A 19822-nucleotide genomic window follows, 5' to 3' on the forward strand; every position below is an offset into this window, starting at 1 on the left:
TCAGTAGCATTCACGTTAGTTCTGTATAATTTGTATGCGGCATACCTTAAGTAGAAGTTATTGTTACGAACATACAACTTTAATTGGTTTTGTGGACAATGTCATCTATAAATGTTCATAAGAAACACCTACCGTTGAATAAATCGACAATCTTTGTAAAACCTAGTATTGCTACTCGATGCTAGATAGCGCTTGATGGAAATCAATTATAAGACCTAGGCTTGCCTGTGTTAGTCAATATTGATTTATATTTGTTAAATAATAATATCTCATCATCTCAATGTTGAGTTGTGAAGTTTCTGAGTGTGTCTCCATTCATCGTCTTATCAAAATGGACATCAGAAAGTATTTTGGTAAGTTATGTACTGCTTTAATCTTGGACTTAGAGCTAGTATTTTTATTTTATTTCTTTCAGCTAATAGCTTTGGCAACGGATACACAGCTAGATAGAGACGTATAATAATCGTTAAGAATATAATTTTTGATTTTATCTGGCATATTCTTGATGTGAAAAGAAAGGATCGATTATGTGGAAGGGAAATGTTAAAAAATACTATTATTTCATTAAAAACGAGTTTATCGATTCAATCTCTGTTCATTCAACGTTAACTAAACAGTGGTTTCGTTTTCAGTAAATAATTATGAAAAAAAACATATATTATACAGGGTGCGGCACGGAGGATGGATGGTTTTAAAAAAATAATAAAAGCGTTAATTTCTACTCAAAAACACATTTATTGACGGAATCAGATTCTCAAGGAAATAGCATTTGAGACAGTCAAGTGTGGAAAATCACATCAGGCATGTGGTGGCCGAAATCGGTGATGCAGTGCTGGAGGCGCTCTGGCTGTGTGGGCGGTCGCCCCATCCTGTTGGAACCACACACGTCGGATTGAAACACGTTGCCGTCGTAATTCGGGGATAAAGAAGTTGTTGATCATTTCGACGTACCGCTCTGAGTTCACGGTAACAGCACGACCATTAACGTCTTCGAAGAAGTAAGGGCCAATGATGCGAGTTTGCGATACAGCGCACCAAACCGTAACTTTTGGGCTGTGCAGCGGTCTTTCGTGTAAGTGTTGTGGATTTTCATGTGTGGATTTTCATAAATGCTAGGAACACACGAGTCTAACGGCACCTTCCCCACTTCTCTCGTCCTCAGTAGGGGAAAGTTATGCCCATCTGAAAAACGTCCGCCCTCCGTGCCGCACCTTGTATTTGTGGTTTAATAAAATACAAATTAAAACAGATGAACAGATCCTTGATATAAATACTGCTAAAAAAGTGTTTTGTTTTGCAGGAAGTTTGAAACGAAAAAAAACTGATGGATCAAGTAGCGACAGCGATGAACAGGACAAAGTAACGACAATATCGCATGTGTCTTCATCGATCACCACAACCACAACAGGTTATATTCAGTCGCAGGAACTACCTAGACCAAGTTCCTCTAGATATCTGGCTCTGGCGCCGAATCCTGATTCATTGATGGATGAGGATGACTGCAATGAAAATGATATCGGGCGATATGTTGGACGGGCAAACATGTTATCAACAGAAAAGAAGAAGGAATTGATTGAAAACTGTTGGTCTCCTTCCGCGACCTATGACTTTGCGAAAGATGCAAAACATTTAAAGAGAAAATCTAATTATTCTTGGTTGGAAACATACTCTCCATGGTTGGTATATTCCAGGCGCCAAAAAGGAGCATTTTGTAAATATTGTACGTCGTTACCAAATCCAAATTCATTTAGAGGCATATTGGGATCTTTTATTATAAGGCCCTTTTGTAAGTTCAAAGATATTCACGAGCAGTGCAAAAAGCACATTGAAACAAAATTCCATAAGGAGGCATTGAAAGCTGCTAAATCTCTTCTGGAAGGTGTGCCTGTCGAAGTGCAACTGAACAAATATTCCCAGGAAATAATTGAAGAAAATCGCAAAATTATAAAATCTATTATTTCCTGCATTACGTTCTGCGGGTCACACGACTTAGCACTGAGAGGTAAACATTATGGTGAAGGTATTCTCGAGGATTTATACAGGCTGCGAATTGACGCGGGAGATTTGATTTCAAAGAAACACAATGAGCAAGGGAAAAAGAATGCAAGCTACCGTTCAGTGGAAATTCAAAATGAAATAATTGGTATTTGTGGAAGAAAGAAGCAGCAGCATATAGTGTGCTAGCAGACGAAACAGCTGATATTTCTGGCACTGAACAACTATCGATTGGGATGCGATATTTTGATGAAGAAACACAGGAAGTCGAAGAAATGTTCATCGGATTCATTGAGCTAAAAGATTTGGATGCGAAATCGATTGCACATAGCATAGATGAGTTTTTGACAATAGAAGATCTGAATATAAATAAATGCGTTGGTTTTGGTTTTGATGGATGCTCAACGATGTCAGGAAAAGAAGGAGGAGTACAAGCGATCTTACGCAAAAAGTACACCAAAGCCCTCTACTTTCATTGCTCATCCCACAAACTGAATCTAGTGATCAATGATCTAAATTCACTTCCTGAAATCAGAAATGCCATGGGAACCACCAAAGATACTATTAACTTTTTTCGAGAATCAGTTTTGAGAAGGAAGTTAATACCTAATATTTCCAGACTTTGTGAGACAAGATGGAGTGAGAAACACAAAACCATCAGAGTTTTTAAAGAAAATCTTCCAGTAATTCTGGAAGCCTTACAAACATTATCACAGGAAGGAAATAGTGCAACTCGGAAAAGTGCATTCCAACTGCATGCGGCTACTTCCAGAATTTCTTTTATTCTCGGGATTATGTTGGTAGCCAAATACTCGGCTTTGATGGAACCCGTTGTCAACGTACTCCAATCTGTAGCTTTGGACGTGGTCAAAGCCTCGGAACACATTAAAAGGATTTTACTTTTAATTAAAAACCATCGTGAAAATCCGGAAAAAGTGACAAACGAAATTATAAAGGAAGCTACAGCTGTTGCGGAGAAAGTCGGACTGGAGGAGGACATTACATCAGTGCCGCGTATTACTGGGAAACAACGTCATAGAAGCAATCATCCAGCAGAAAGCCCTTCAGAATACTGGAAGAGGTCTTTGGTAATACCATACTTAGATTCAATTATCACCTCCCTTGAAGTACGTTTTGCTGAAGAAAACACGGCACCATTCGCATTATCTAAGTTACACCTGGCGCAGATGCAAAAGATGACAACTGGAAATTTGAAACGAGCTCGTGAATCTATTGCCCAGTTTTATGATTTACCGAACATAAAGAATGAAATCGAACTTTGGCAGCAATTGTGGCACGACAGGCTCAATCTGACAGATCTAACAGTTGTTGATGTCCTAAAAGAAACAAATTCCTTCTTTCCCGAAACGGAAAGAGCATTAAAAATTTTGATCGCTTTACCATGCACGACCTGTACGATAGAGCGATCCTTTAGCAGCCTCAGAAGACTAAAAACATGGCTAAGAAGCACCATGGCAGAAGATCGTCTTAATGGTCTGGCCATGATGAGCGTACACCGAGCTATAATAAATAAAAACCTAAATAATTTTTATGATAAAGTGGTTTAAAGTTTTGCAAAAAATCCCCGCCGGTTATATAATTATAACTGTGTTTGAAAGTTTGATTCAGTTCTTGTGCTGTCGAGGGCTTGGGAAGTTTTATACATCGATTATTGATATTAGAACCGTTTTTATTACAATAGTCATCGAGGCAATGACTTTCAAAATGTAATGCTTCATGCTTTCGAATTTACCAGGCGTTCATATTTTTTATCCTCCATAATATTGCCCCATTGCAATATTGCAAAAATTTTTCGACCACATTCAAATCTAGACTTCTACCTTTAGCTCTACCGGATTTTCCAAATTTTACAATGTATTCATATCAGGACGATTTAATTATTGAGAATGATTTTGAAGTTGGAGGTTCAAAATCATCTAGTGCTCAGAGAATAGATTTTCCAAATTTAGATGACAATAGTTTGCCGAGAACTAGTTCAACAGGTTTGAATTCACCAAGTACAGTGACTGTTTCCCCTTTTGCAAAAAATAGGTCAGGCATTTTAAATAAAATCAACATAAAACGTAGGAATCAGTTGTCACATAGAGAAAAATATTTGTATGATATCACTAAACGTCAAAAAGAGCAGCTGTCTAGATTGAGAAAAACAATTGAAAAGTCCAAACATAAATTGAAATTAGCTGAGAAGATTAGTTATTCTAAATTTTTCTTACAACTTAAACAATCAATTAGTAGTAATGGGGTTCAATTTATATCTTCTCAGTTCAGAAATTCAGGTTCAAAAAAACATGGGGAGCGTTGGACACCCGAAGACAAGGTTTTTGCATTAGCTTTATATAAACGAGGTCCGCGTTCATACAGATTTTTGTCCAGATTTTTGCGATTGCCAAGTAAATCAACGTTAAATACAGTTTTAAGCTCCTTTTCTTTTGATACTGGCATCAATAAACAGATTTTTAATAAATTAGCAGTCAAATTTTCCAAATTAAAAACTCTTGATAAATTTTGTTGTTTAATGTTTGATGAAATGTCTTTATCTCACGACTTACATCATGACCATGCCTTGGGTAAAGTAGTAGGACATGTAGATTTAGGGTCAAATCTTGGACGATTCAAAGAAGTCGCTAATCATGTTTTAGTTTTTATGATTTCCGGACTACATAAGTCTTGGAAACAGCCAATAGCCTACTACTTTACTAAAGATCAGATAAAAACAACTCATCTCAAAATTCTAATTAAAGAGGTCATAGTTGCTTTGCAGGAAATTGGTCTTCGGGTGATTTGTACAGTTTGTGATCAAGGCACTACCAACGCAGCTGCCATTAAACAGTTGATCGATGAATGCCATACTCATCAACCAGGACCTTACTTCATTGTAAACGATCAAAAAGTTGTTGTGTTACATGATCCTCCACATTTATTGAAAAACACACGTAATGCCTTAAAGTCTTACAATATCAAATTTGAGGACAACAAAATTGCTAAATGGGAGCATATTATTCAAGGTCATAAAGTAGACAGCACTAGAAGATTTAGGACTATGCACAAAATTGATTCAGAACATTTGACTCTGCAACACTCGCACTTGAAAATGAAAGTCTCTGTGGCTGCTAAAACTATGAGCCGCACAGTTGCGGCAGCATTGGAGATGATGTCAACAAATCCTGATTTCCCTTCTTCGGCAGTTCATACTGCAGAATTCATAGGCGATATTGATCAACTCTTTGACTCTTTGAATTCTGTGTGTAACTCTCGATTTGGGGGTAAGGAGTTAAGGCGATGTGTTAGTAGAAAGAGTAGACATGTCCAATTTTGGTATGCCATTTTACAGAGGATCAAAAAATGGCAGTTTTTCCACCTCGTTACAGGATTAGAATCAAAGGCTCCCAGATGTAAGGAAGGTTGGATTACCACAATTGAAGGTATAATTATGGTGTGGGATGAATGTCGTAAAGCTGGTTTCAAATACCTGCGTACAAGAACGCTGAACCAAGATCCTGTTGAGAATCTCTTCAGTCTGATCAGGCAACATGGCCGTGCGAATACTAATCCCACTCCATATCAATTTATATCAGCACTTAAGACCTGCATTTTGAATCGCCTTGTTACACCTAGGAGCCGTGGAAAAAATTGTGAAGACGATGGCATAGACATTCTTGAAGATTTGAAAAATTTTTTGGATTTTAAATTTGACAAAAATCAAAATTATCCCACCAATTCAGTTGACCTTTCAAAATTTCAAATTATAAAGCCTCCCAACAATATTGCTGAAATTGATAACCAAGCTCTTGTTTATGTAAGTGGGTATTTTATTAAAAAAATGTTTGGTATATTGTGTCATCAATGCAAAGAATGTCTTTTGAGTAGTCAAGTTTTAGAATTTCATACATTTACAATGTTTAAGGAATACGGTGATGACAAGAGGTGTTTACATTATGTTTCTGAGCAATTGTGTATATACGTTGCTCATATGCATGATGTAATTTTAGCAATATTAGAAAGCCATGGTCACTTGTTAAATATATATGAGGAAATTCTTCGCTTCGTGACAGAAAATGTATCATTTGCATTTTTCACATGTTCTGAACATTATGAAAATGTTCAAAACATGTTGAAAAAAATAATTTTAGACCTTATTTGTAATAAATTTTTTAATGATGTCAAGAAAAATTTGCGGAAAAAATATGTAACTGTAAGATCAGTTCCGAAGAAATTTCTTCATATATAGATATATAGAGTTTTTTTTTTATTTATTGTTGAATATATATTTATTTACAAATGTTATCTGTGATAGAAGCTTTATTTATTTTCAGTAGTTGCAGTTTTACCAGAGTTTTTTTTTATTTATTGTTGAATATATATTTATTTACAAACGTTCTGTGATAGGAATGAGATTTTTAGTTAGTATAGAATATTTTTGTTGAATGTATTTTTATTTATTCATTTGTCTTTAGAACATTTTTATTTTATTCAGAAAATATTTTAATTTTTTACTATATGAATTTTTTTTTAGGTCCGCATACATTTTTATGCTTACAGCAAATTTTGGTGTGAAACAGAAAGAGCAATATTTTCACTTGAAATTGTTCTGTTTTTCTGACCTCACATATTATATATGTCTCTCAATGAAAATATATCCAGTATTGATTCCGATTTTTCACTCTATTTCAGGTTATGTTAATCAGATGGCTTTTGCTGGAGTTCTGCCAATGAATCGAAGAATCCAACTCATTAAGTATAGTCTTAAATCTGGATGTTCTTTTCTTCAATAATTTTGTAATACAATAGAATATTTGATCTGACATTACAAAATTATTTCATTACCTTTTGTTTGAAAAAAATGTATTATAATGTGTAATAAAAAGTATTTTTAATATTTGTTGAGTATCAGTTCTGAAAACAAGGATTATAAGAAGAAACCTCACTGAAGATTGATAATAAACTGTTATGTTAATTACAGTTTATTATCAATTTTCAGTGAAGGTTTCAATTCAAATTGTTTCGAAGTATGATTTGAGGCGCCAAAATGGGAATTCAAAACGAGCAATGCGCCACCTGCTGTCAATTTTCGTAACAAGATAGTTACATCTACTGCCGATGTGGGCGCTTCAATCACGCTTAATTCATTTACCACTGAGTCGGCACTCTTTTCCTTCTTTCTCTATGGTATACCTTAAACATCGACGCACGTTAACCGAACGTTAAACGAGTAGCACCGATCACCGATTCCGCGAATGGCGGAATTTGTACTGTTAAATGCAATTCTCGATAACCTAAAACGGCCATTTTTTACATTTCCCGTGTATTTTCTGATAATTAACGAAAATTATAGGAAATCAGCAGTGATTTGAAAGTTCAGAGTACTTTCAGTACATAAGGAAATGGCTGAAACTCCACTGCGATTCTCATGTCCTTACACTTGAACATTTCATTGATAATAAAATACTTCGAAGTTGAAAATTCTCTTTATTAAAATTAGATTTTCATTAGAACATCAATATTCCAAATATTATTTCAGCTGTCAAGGCTCAATATTGGATAAAAGAGAGTTCACGCGAAACAAAAGCAAAATCCAAATTGATAGGTTATTTTTAACGTCTGACGTTTCGTAATGGCAGCACTTCAACTCAAATTTCATCACAACCCGTAGACGTTATATCTGACGTTATTTCTCACGTTAACGTTTACGTTCAGACTAACGTACTGTGCGCACTTCAACTCTCTATTTACGGGTGGATAACGTAGCGCGTTATCGTAATTTACGTTGTTTTCTTGCCTCGCACAGTCTTATTCTGCCTTTACAAAATGGGTTGGAGCACAGAACAGAAGACTAATTTGAAGAAGACTTGAAATCTGAGTGTTTTTGTAAGTTTTTCTCAATTGTGTTTTGTTAAATTAAGTGTTTAAAAATGTCTAGTAACGGTCGTCGTTAACCCCAAAAAGGTTGGGATTTTCGTCTGATGACGATTTGGATCTGCTAAGAGAGTTTTCAAATAACAATCCTCTCAAGGATGCCGAGAAGTGGGAAACCATTCAAAAAAACGTATTTGAAATAAATGGAAAAAATTTTAAAGTAAGAACTTTAAAAGAACATGTCTTTTTATTATTAGACATGTGGAAACAAAAAGACTCAAAAAGTCAAAAGAGGTGAGTACTGTTGGATATTAGACAAGAGTAGCCGTATCAGTATTGTTTGAATGTTCAATTAATATTAGATTAATGAAATAGATATTCGTTTAATCGATTTCCAATTATGTATAAGTTACTATAACTAACGATTTTTCTAGTTTTGATTATCAAAATAATGGTTTATTAGAAGACTACAAACAAAATCTACTTGAAAATATGACCCTATTAATTCTCTTAATTTTTTTATTAGAATTGTATCATGAATATTATAGTTCTGGCGTGGAAGAAGTATATTCTGAAAGGAACCAACTCCTTCAGGAAATTTCAGATATCTGCAAAGATAGTAAAGCCGCGTTGTTTGTTGCTGAATTGGGAAAAAAGGCCAGGGACAGTTGCCTGGCAAGCAGTTCCTTACAAACAGAGGATGATTTAATTCATGGTGCTGAACGAAGCCAGGCTGACCATGATTATATTACCCTAACTGATGTTATGAGGGAACCATTTATGGATACATCAGGTATCTAATAATTTTTCAAATTTTTATTATAAGATAATTATACATATATCGTCATTTCTAGTATTGCATTTGGAGGAGCCTTTATTTGAGGTATGTGTGGATGCAAACTCCAAATAGAGCCCTGAAATGTCTAAGGAACTGTCCCATCCTGCTCATGGAAGTGAAAGGGTTAAGAAAAGGATACTAGGTATGTGTACGAAGCACTAGAATTTTTTGCTTCGATAAAAATTAGGTTTAGCCTAATTCAATGGGAATTCTGAAATAATTTGTGTTTTAGGACCAGCAAGAAGAAGAAACAACAGAAGTTCTTCTCTAAGAAAAATGCCTTAGATTATTTGACTCATAAAGGAGACAAAGACAGTGATACGGGTTAGAAAGCTGGAGCTACAGGAGAGGCAGCTGCAACTATACGAGAGAAAATTTGCAAAAAAAATCGCAAGATGTTTCAGATAGGGAGCATCACTTAAAAATTATAGAATCCCAGCAAAATTTTATAAAATCCTTAATGGAGAACTCCAAAGGGATAAAGATGGAGACTAAATAATTGTTTGTTGATTGTATTTCCAATTAGAAGAATAAAAAGATTCAGTTGAAATAAATGAAGTGTTTAATGAATAATCACAATCCTGGTGCTGATAGTACGCCTGATTTGATATTCTATACAACAAACATTAAAAGAAATCTATCAAAAATTGATCTGACTCTGTAATGTATTTAATTTTAAGTTTATGCGCAGAATCGCATCATTTATTGTTACTGTACATATAAATTTTAATAAAACACTTCTTTCCGAGCTGTTGTCGTAACTGGTTATAGTTTCTCAATATTCCAATACGAAATATAATATAAAATTATAGAAGTGATGTTAAATACACCACAGACTCCTGACCTTGGAGCTAACCATTTTGAAATGGTGATTGACTTTGAGATGAACCTAGAACCTGTGGAAATAAGGGAGGAAATTATATATAACTACAAAATGAGCAGATTAGACAGAATCAATGAAGAAATTAACGAATTTCTTGAACAGAACGAGAAAACACCAATTGATGAACTATATATCGAAGTATTCAACAATCGTCTATCAGAAACCATAAAAAGACACACTCCAATTAGTAATAAACATCCCCAATTATCTAAGTATAAATGTCGTCAGAAAATACCAACTATAGTAGTAAATAATATAGAATATAAAACGGATGAAGAGAAAGTCGTGGTATTTGCAAATTATTACAAAAACATGTTCAGGTTTGAAGAAGATAACAGCTTTGATCAGGAGAATTTACAAAATATAAACTGCTGGTATGCTTGTTTCTTCCATAATTACAATGACCCCAGAGGTAATTACACAATAGACGAAACCCACTATTATGAACTACTTCACAGGAGCAAAAACAGCTCTCCTGGAAATGATAATGTTCCATGGCTGGTGGTAAAGAAGCTAAGTGAAGCAACACTAAACACCCCATCAAAATCTTTGAGTACTGCATGAATAATTGTCTATTTCCAGAAATATGGAAAACAGGTCTCATAATAAATGTTCCAAAGTCAAAAGCAGGAAACAATAAAATTGAAAACTATAGGCCTATCACGCTGCTGCCAGTATTGGGAAAATTGTATGAGAAAATAATAAGAAAAGCTCTATCAAGTCATATAGAAAGCTGTTTTCCAACATTTCAATTCGGGTTCCAGAACAAGTGATCAAATATACACCCCTTAACAATCTTGGTATTTAACACGCAGAACGCCTCTTTGAGGAATTACAAAACTACAGCACTGAGTTTGGATATAGAGAAAGCTTTTGATAGCATGTGGCATAGAGGATTACTATATAAAATGTACAAAAAAAACGTCCCTCCACAACTTATCAGAATATGCCAACAATTTCTGAATGGAAGAAGGCTAGCAGTTAAAGTCGGGCCTTGTATCTCTGGGTATTTCCAACCTGAACAGGGTACACCTCAGGGAAGTCCCCTTTCAACTCTTCTCTTCAATTTTTTCTGCCACAATATGATGCCTGCAACTCTCCCAAATGCGTATGTATTACAATATGCAGATGATACTATACTAGTAGCTCACGAGAAATCCGTCAACAACTGCATCAAGAGTAGTCAACTTCTGTCTGACAAGATTTGTCTATGGTTCCAATTGTGGAGAATGAAGCTACATGCAGACAAATCCCGTTTCATGATTTTTCATCATAGATTAGCCCCAACATCACCATATATATGTATTAACGGAGTAAACATTGGACCAACACCCTCAATGAAATATCTGGGAGTGCAAATTGATAATAAGCTCAACTTCAACCTACAGACAAAGACAGTAAAAAAGAAAGCAATCTCTAAAGCCAAGTATTTTGCCAAACTCATACAAAGGAAACAAGGAATTAATTTGAAAAGTGTCGCCAAAATTTATAAAACTATCTGTCGACCTCTACTAAAATATGCGCACCCAATATATATAAATTGCAGAACTCTAGCATTGAAAAATCTCCTTGTGGCAGAAACAACCTCACTAAGAATCATCTCCAGAATCAGGCAACCCAGCAATGCCCTTCACAACCCACCTAATTCAATGTTGTATTCTAGAACTCAGATTGAACCAATCAACAACAGATTCAATAATAAATAAAAAATTTTACACCAGACTGAACGAAAGCACGGTTATAGCTGATCTATACCACAAAGATGAACACACAACAAATAGAAAATACCCCACACAAACCCTATTGGAGGCACTAGAGAAAATTTAGTGTTTTTTTTATTGATAAATATCATATGTACATATCCATTCAATAAGTTATAACATAGCATTTACTCAAATTTGTAATCACTGTAAATTATGGGCTGAAGGACCTAGATCGATGGCCATTAAAATAAACTTTTTCTCTAATCACAATCCTATATACATATTCCTCAAGCCGAGGGGGTAACCACTTCCGAAATCGATGTACTTTTTTAGCCCGAAATCCCGAAATCATCATCCGAAATCCCGAAATCATCGCCGAAATCCCGAAATCATCGACGAAATCCCGAAATCATCATCCGAAATCCCGAAATCATCATCCGAAATCCCGAAATCATCATCCGAAATCCCGAAATCATTATTCGAAATCCCGAAATCATCACCGAAATCCTGCAATCATTACCGGTTACCGGACCTTTACAATAATTGTAATAGTAAGGATACATTCCACTTAAGGAAAGAATACATAATTAATTTAAAGAATTTTTTTAAACAATCAAAAAGACTAATCAAGATACTGAAGTATCCCTAAAGTAAAGTATCGTGAGTCACGAGGTACTGTACATATTCGTACTCAGGTGCACAATTCAAAAAGGCCTTCTCTTCATACGTTTCATCGAGCGTTTTATACAGGCTGATTTTCGGTTTTCACAAAAAGCTTTGATCCGTCTAACTTTTGAACGGTTATCTCTCATCTTATAATTTTTTGGGAAATTTGTTTTTTAATACCTTTAGGAACAAACATATTAAGAATTCTGATAATCCAGGTTGTTTTATCTTTCCCAAATTCATATAATAAAAGTATAAAACTTATGAAGAGTAAAAGGCACTTGGTAGATAGTAATGTTTCTCGTGACTCACTGTCTTTTTTTACAGAAGATCCATTTTAGTTTTTCATAAATTTTCAAACTCTAATACTTTTTATTACTAAGAAAGTTTTGACGGCATGCAGACAGGAATTGAATTCTGAAAAAAGTACCACCCAGAGCAGGAGTCGAACCTACGGCCCCCTTATTACCGGTCAGGCACTCTCCCAATTGAGCTACCCAGGCAGACGTGGTAATCAGGGGGTCGTAGGTTCGAATCCTGCTCTGGGTGGTACTTTATTCAGAATTCAATTCCTGTCTGCATGCCGTCAAAATTTTCATAATATTCAATTTCAGACATTAAACTATCTTCTCACTTCTTATAACCTCTTCAACATTTTCGTTTTCGAATGAATTGAGTTCACTCATTTTGATAGATAATAATATCATATTTTCTCTCCCTTGAATGATTTAAGGAAAACAAATATTTCAAAATAATTGTAGGATTGTATCGTATCTGACACAAATTTAAAAATTGAGTTACGTTTCTCTAATTAAATTTTATATTCTGTTGAAATTTTCCTAACTCTCGTAATATAAAAGATATTAAAAAATTTGTAAATGTCAGTTACGATACATTGTCTAGAGGACGACGAAATATTCACCTACAAACTTGAAAAGATTGAAGGACTTGTAGGATAGGAAAATATAAGGAACTTTTTTGACAGGAAATCTATATGTTCAAATTTCAAAACGTTTTTCAGTATTTCAATATTTTCGAAGAAGCAATACTTCCCAAATAAATTGAGCTGTTTGTCGATGTTTTCCCTTTCAAGGATATGATATTTTTCCTCATCCCCAAAAGCATTCAAAGTGAAAACAAATCGTTTGGACTAATCCTAAATTTCTCGCCGAAATCATTCGCAGTCGTTTGAAATCATTCGAAATCATCCGAAATCATTCGCAATCATTCGAAATCATCCGAAATCATTCGCAATCATTCGAAATCTCCCGAAATCATTCGCAATCATCCGAAATCTCCGAAATCATCCGAAATCATCTTGATTTCCGAAATCGATGTACATTTTTCACAGAGTGGTTACCCCCTCGCCTCAAGCACTGGTGGATTCACATTGAAATATTGAGCTGTTTGAGAACCATAAAAACACGTATGGCAGTTAGTTAACAGAGTTGGCACTTTATAAATGGATTCCATATCCATATATGTATATATAATTTTCTGGAAACCCCACACTACTGTAAGTCTCAATGGTTTCATGGAAGCATTGAACTGCCATTGATGTATATTTAAATTGGCCCGGTTTGAATATGGTCTGAACAATAGTTCTCTCAGTACATATGCTTGGTCACCATATAAAACATATTTTTATCCATTCGGAAATACAGCCACTCTTACGAGTTCCTCATATAAATTTGACTGTGCGAGGATAGCAGCATCATGTTTTCGTCCAGGCCATGCTCTCTTTAAACTAACGTTAAGTCCATCTGGAACCAACACCGATTGATACTTAACACAGTGCATCCTTTTGTGTCCAGAGTAATAATTTTTTTAGTCATTTGTGGGCCTGACGTAGCAACTCGCTTAGCAATATTACATTTGTTAGTAGAATTAGATTTAGGATGAATAGAGCATTCTTGTTGGTCATGTCGAAGTAATAAGACAGTGTAGTTACTGTATAAATATAAAAAGGATAAAATAATATGGTTTGATTCCCTCTCCATACCACAAACATCATACTCGATCCGAACAAGTAATAATACACAGCAGTCTCTTCTTCTGGAATGATAATACGCAAGGTCTGTAGAAGAACTGACTTTGCAGCTCAAAAAAGAATTTTCTTAGTAACCATACTAAAAGGCTGCCATTTCGAAACTATAGACAAGACATTTTTAAACAAACAAGGAGAATTCCAAAACGAACCCCTGGATCTTCCAAAAATCACTACAAATGCGAATTCAACATCCCTCGCCAAGTTCCAGATTCAAGTTGAAGATGTACCTGATGACCAAACTCACAGAAACAGAAATGGGCTGTGTCTGAGGCACTCAAATACCAAATAATTTCGAAATGTGCCATCCTCAGTCCCATACTACAACACTCGCTACAACACCAAATTTTCTCTAGAAGAAAAATGTAATTATTCTGGAAACATATTCAATGTGAGCCTAAAATAGGAACTCCATAAAATCAACATTCATTTAATCAGTATAAATCTGAAGGTAAAATCATCATCTATCTGATGTAACAATGTTACTTCCATTATCAATTTTTTTATTTTGGCATGCTATGAAGTACAAATAGTATTTGGTCATTCATTATATAAGCTGAAATACTCACTTCAGGAACTGATTTCAGAGACAACTTCCCTGTCTCTGGTGTCTGCAATAATTCATTCCTCGTTCAAGTCCAAACAGAAGCCGTAACTGAGCAATTATTTTTATGTCGAAATTCTAATAAAAAACTTATCACTTCACATTTCACACAGAAATCATGGAATAACAGTAACACGTAATAATTGTGTTATTTCATAATCTCAAAACAACAATCATAACATTCATAACCCAAAGGTATGTATAACCTAAACTAACCAACACAAAACAAATAACCTAACCTAACTAAACCACAGGAGTGTGAATTTCTTCTTCTTCTTTTCCTATAGCGTCCTATAGCTAAATATAACCAGAAATACTGATAGCAGCCAGTGGCGTACACCTATCCTTATTTTCGCCGAAATAAGACTGTAGCAATTCGGAAAAGAAATTAGAAGTTGCTTATAGAATTATTTTCAAAGATATGTGTAATATCTTGGATTCTTTTTACTTCGAAGATACTTACTAAGATGTCTAAAACTCTGGTGTATTCACTGATTCGATTTTGTTTTTAATTTCGTGGGGATATGGGATCAGTTTCGTTTCTCCCACTGTAGGTAGCGCTGTTTGGAATTTGACAGAGCATTGTCAATTGATATTTGAAAATAATTTGAATACTTGCTACGACTCACGAATATGTTCTATTTATAAACGATTATTGGTGTGTGAAAATGTATTAGTTTCGAGAAAGGGATGTAGAACATTCATTTATTCAACATGTCGTTCAGTTTTCTGTATGGACAATCAAGGACTACAGCTAAGAATTCGGTGTTGTTGGAATTTGAAGCAGAACCAAATGAGATGAACGAACATTCGGGACCGATATAGCTAAGTTTTATGGAAAATTCAGCAATGTTTCAAAGAAACTGTATTGGAAATACGTAATGTGAATGTGAACATGTATTGAGAATCAGAAATACATAAATCTATTCGAGTCTGTTACTTAAAATATTCTTCCTGAGTAGATATAGTGAAAATTCCCTTTCCGTCAACTGAATATATTGGATATTTGACCAATCAACTGTGTTTTATTAATATCATATTGAATTATCCCCCTCACGAATTCAATTTGTCAAACGGAAATTATCTTGAAGAAAAATAGTCCTTCGAACCCTTATTCGATAGTGTTGAAAATATTGAAGGATTTGTTTTTACAAAGAAAATTGAAGTGTAAATTACAAATACATAATCTTTAACAGCTGATAAAATGGGCCAGTTCATATTTTGAACTCGTTGATCGATATTCGATATATGAACGCAAAACAAAATAAAACGAGAGATCATTGGACTTCCTTTGGTAGAACAAGGATAGAACGAAGCAAATGACATGGTGGCGCCGCCACGAAACTGATCCCATATCCCCGATTTTCTGAAATGTTGATGCTTGCAAAAAGTGACAAGTGCACACACCAGTGTTTTAGACATTTTGTGAAACTCATTGGTCAGCTAGATACAAATCTTTGCGAGTTTTCGCTGAAAACTTTGAAACTATATTCAAAAAGAAATTTCAATGAATTCTTCAACAACAAAAAGAGCTGCTCAATTATGGGCTGCAATAAACTCTTTCACTTTCGTGGTTTGTTTAACGGTAGCAAGTAAATATTCAAATATATTGGAACCAATAGCAAATACAGTACAAGGTGTTTTTATCCATTTTGTAGATGTTCAACGTCACATAAATGATGCATGATGCATGCTTCATGCTTCACAGAAATTTTCTCTAAAGCATCATCTATTGCTCAGAGTCTCGAATATAGAGATTGGAAAACCACGAATTTGCGATAGACAAATGTACATAGGCTTGTTCCTAACGGTTGTAAACTGTACAGAGCAAGCGCAAATGGATTTTCGCCCCCCTAAAATGGAATTGCGCTTGCTCTGTACAGTGTTCACAACCGTTGTGAACCACTCTACGAACAAACCTTATATCTATTTATGAAGGATCTTCAGCTGAAGATTACTTCAAAAAATCTATATTCATCCAATATTTAAGATCATCTGATTTCAGCTCTTGAAACGAGATTCTCAAAAGAACATGAAATGCTTTTTTCTTTGTTTAATATTTTGCTCAAGAATTCAAAATTCTTGAAGCAATGGAGCTTGATGTAGCCGTTCGGTCTTGACGACCATTTAATTGATTCTATCTTTTTAGAAATTTTTCGATAGTCACCGTTAGAGTAATTTTTCTGTCAATAAAACTAACCGTAAATGAATATGTGATACATATTCTGAAAGAGCAACTCCTCTAGTTAAAAATCTGAAAATTTTATGGAGCTCGATGCTGCCGTTCGGTCTTGACGATCATTTAATTGATTCCATCTTTTCGGAAATTTTTCGATAGTTACCGTTAGAGTAATTTTTCTCTCAATGAAACTAACCGTAGATGGAAATGTGATACATATTCTGAAAGAGCAACTCCTTTAGTTAAAAATCTAAAGATTTTATGGAGCTCGATGCAGCCGTTCGGTCTTGACGGTCATTTAATCGATTCCATCTTTTTGGAAACACCGGAACACCGTTAGAGAAATTTTTCTTTCAGGCCCGGTACTTTCACGTGCGAATAACTAAATTTATTCGATACATAAGTCTTATTCTTAGGATAAGTAAAAATGCAGTCTTTTCACTTTCAGATAGTGTTATTCATCGAATAAATCTGTCATTAAAACTCGTCAATAAAATTTTATTTGTCATAGATCGAATGTCGGTACGTCATTATTGGTTGAATTTTTAAGATTCTGGATGTATGGTTATTTTTTGTGTGATTTTAACGGAATATTTGCTTTCTAGTTGGAATTATAACAATTTCTTGAGGTCTCTTATTTTACATTAATCAGTGAAAAGTAGTATACCGTGTTTTCACAGAATTGTTATTCGTCAAATAATTTCATCTGAAAGCACCGAAATAAGGTATCTTTCAGATAGTGAATTATTCGACAGATACTTATTGACAGTGAATAAAATTTATTCGAAGGTGAAAGTACCGGGCCTCAGTGAAACTAATCGTAGATGATATTTTTCCGCCCCTGAGAAAAATTTTTGCGGGCGCCCATGATTTTCAGTCCAATTTATGTACAATGTCCGTATCGGATATCCATTGGATGCCCGTGATGGACATAATACGGACTTTATGACTTATGTCCGTATCATATGTCATATGTAGGTATGTGTTTTTCAACGTCAACATCTTAAGTGTAAACACGCAAGTATGGGAGTCGAGTTGAGTAAGCTAAATAAGGATGTTTTGATTGATATAATCATTACAAAAATGATCCCGGATAGAGTTAATGGAAGTGAAATGAGGTGATTTGTGGAGAGTCAGTTTGCTGTTGATTCTGACGAATCTGCAGAATCTTATGATGAAAACCTCCAAATAACAAGCGAAATCGACCAACTGAAATGTTCATTGAAAATAGCGAATGTGGAGCGGAAGGTATTGAAGAGACTAACCAGGGAACTTGAAACAACCATAAATAACCAGGACTTCATAATTGATCTTTTGAAAAAGGGTAACCAAAATAAGCTGGGTGCAGTTAAGGTGCAATCATGCGCTGTTGCCGGTTCGTTGGAGAATCCGAAGAGAACAAAGCGGAACTTCAAATCGACAGATGAGGAGGCTTTACCCCCGCTGATTTCGTCACCTGGTGTTGGGTCTACTACAGCCTCAGGGGACAAAATCATGGCAGCTCATGTGATCCTATGCCAAGTCCTCGAGCGATGAACCAATACAAAATCTAAAAAATTATCAGTCATTTGAACGTATACACAGACAAACTTCTACTTCATCGGAAGCAGAGGTAAATTTATCTCAAACCTCAGCAATTGAACTGTCTCCACCAGATCAATCGAGAACTTCGTTCGAGTCGCTTCTTTTGAAAAAAATTGAAAAATTTCCTAGCTCTTCTAAAACGCGGGCAAAAACCAGATGCAACAATGCAGAAATATTGACACGAGAGCACTATTTAGAAGACCTTAAAAATAGGACGGCACAGAAAAGGGAAAACAGCAAAGTACTCGCAGTGGCGTAGCTAGGTAGTCAAGGGCCCTGGTGCAAAAAAAAGGTGGGGCCCCCTAATAAATTATTTTGTTTTTATCAAGTCGAAATATGAATACTTCAAATAAAATATGCAGAGCTACTTTCACTTCACTTCCAGCATTACCGAACATTTTGGTGTTAAGCGATCTTCTTCATGCACGGTGCAGACCCTCTCCAACAATAATTGTTTTTTCTGCCAGTTGTTGCTGATGAAGTCGTACACATTATTAAAAATCTGAAGAATGTGAAGAGTTGTGGTAAAGATATGATCTCGGTAAAAATCTTGAAGACTATTGCCCCTCAAATATCAGATATTTTGGCACATCTCATCAATGCCTCGGTCACTTCTGGAAGGTTTCCTCTTATTCTGAAGACAGCTAAGATAATTCCAGTTCCCAAAAAGAAAGGCGCATCTGATGATATAGCTAGTTATCGACCAATATGTATATTGAGTTCTCTCTCGAAAGTTATAGAAAAATTGGTGGTCGACGGAGACTGCGGCGTGTCAGTTTGGGGAGTTCGTTTATGGATGCTTGGATGACGGCGTATGTGTGGCAGGGATGTTTTTCGATCTGTCGCGTGCATTTGACTGCCTTAATATCAACTTTTTACTCGACAAGCTCTATAATATTGGCTTCAGGGGAGTGTTCCTCGACTGGGTGCGCAGTTTTCTGGTTGATCGGCATATTTACGTCAGTGTGAGTCAGCGGGACTCTGAAGAATATCCTTTAGAGATGGGTGTGCCTCAGGGATCGGTATTGGATCCGTTGTTTTTACTGTTTATTAATGATCTGCCGGATTACATTAGGTCGTATCTTATAATTTTTTTCATCGATATTATGATGGTATTTTTTGCCGACGATGTGTCATTCTTGGTGACAGCATCCAATTTTTCAGAGCTCAAGTCGCGATGCGAGATACTGGTTCAATATTTTTCGGACTGGTGTTACAGGAATGGTCTCATACTCAACGTGAATAAAACTGATCTCGTACACTTCCACTTGCGTGACACCAACGACCGGCTCATGCTCGAGCTTCCTCGTGGGAGCCTAAAGTCCTCAGATTGTGTAAAATTTTTAGGTCTACAAGTTGATAAAAATTTAAACTGGATGAATCATATTGATTATGTTTGTAGGCGTTTGAGTGGTGCATTTTATGCCTTGAAGCGACTAAGAGCATTGC

General features: G+C 35.4%; 1 protein-coding gene across 4 annotated transcripts in view; it reads right to left on the bottom strand.

Annotated features, from left to right (window-relative positions):
- The window catches only part of LOC123321296 (zinc finger protein with KRAB and SCAN domains 2-like), a 194166-nt gene extending 179328 nt beyond the window's left edge, over positions 1–14838 (bottom strand). For 2 of the 4 annotated variants that reach the window (XM_044908765.1, XM_044908764.1), the window contains exon 1: positions 14576–14838. The gene's annotated coding sequence lies outside the window, so the exon portion shown is untranslated. Of the gene's footprint in view, positions 1–719; positions 1500–8925; positions 9604–14575 lie in introns of those variants that run through there. The other 2 variants (XR_006538839.1, XR_006538840.1) reach the window with 2 other exon arrangements.
- Positions 14839–19822: the final 4984 nt, after the last annotated feature.

Source organism: Coccinella septempunctata, chromosome X, assembly GCF_907165205.1.
Source record: "Coccinella septempunctata chromosome X, icCocSept1.1, whole genome shotgun sequence".
Lineage (NCBI taxonomy): Eukaryota > Metazoa > Arthropoda > Insecta > Coleoptera > Coccinellidae > Coccinella > Coccinella septempunctata.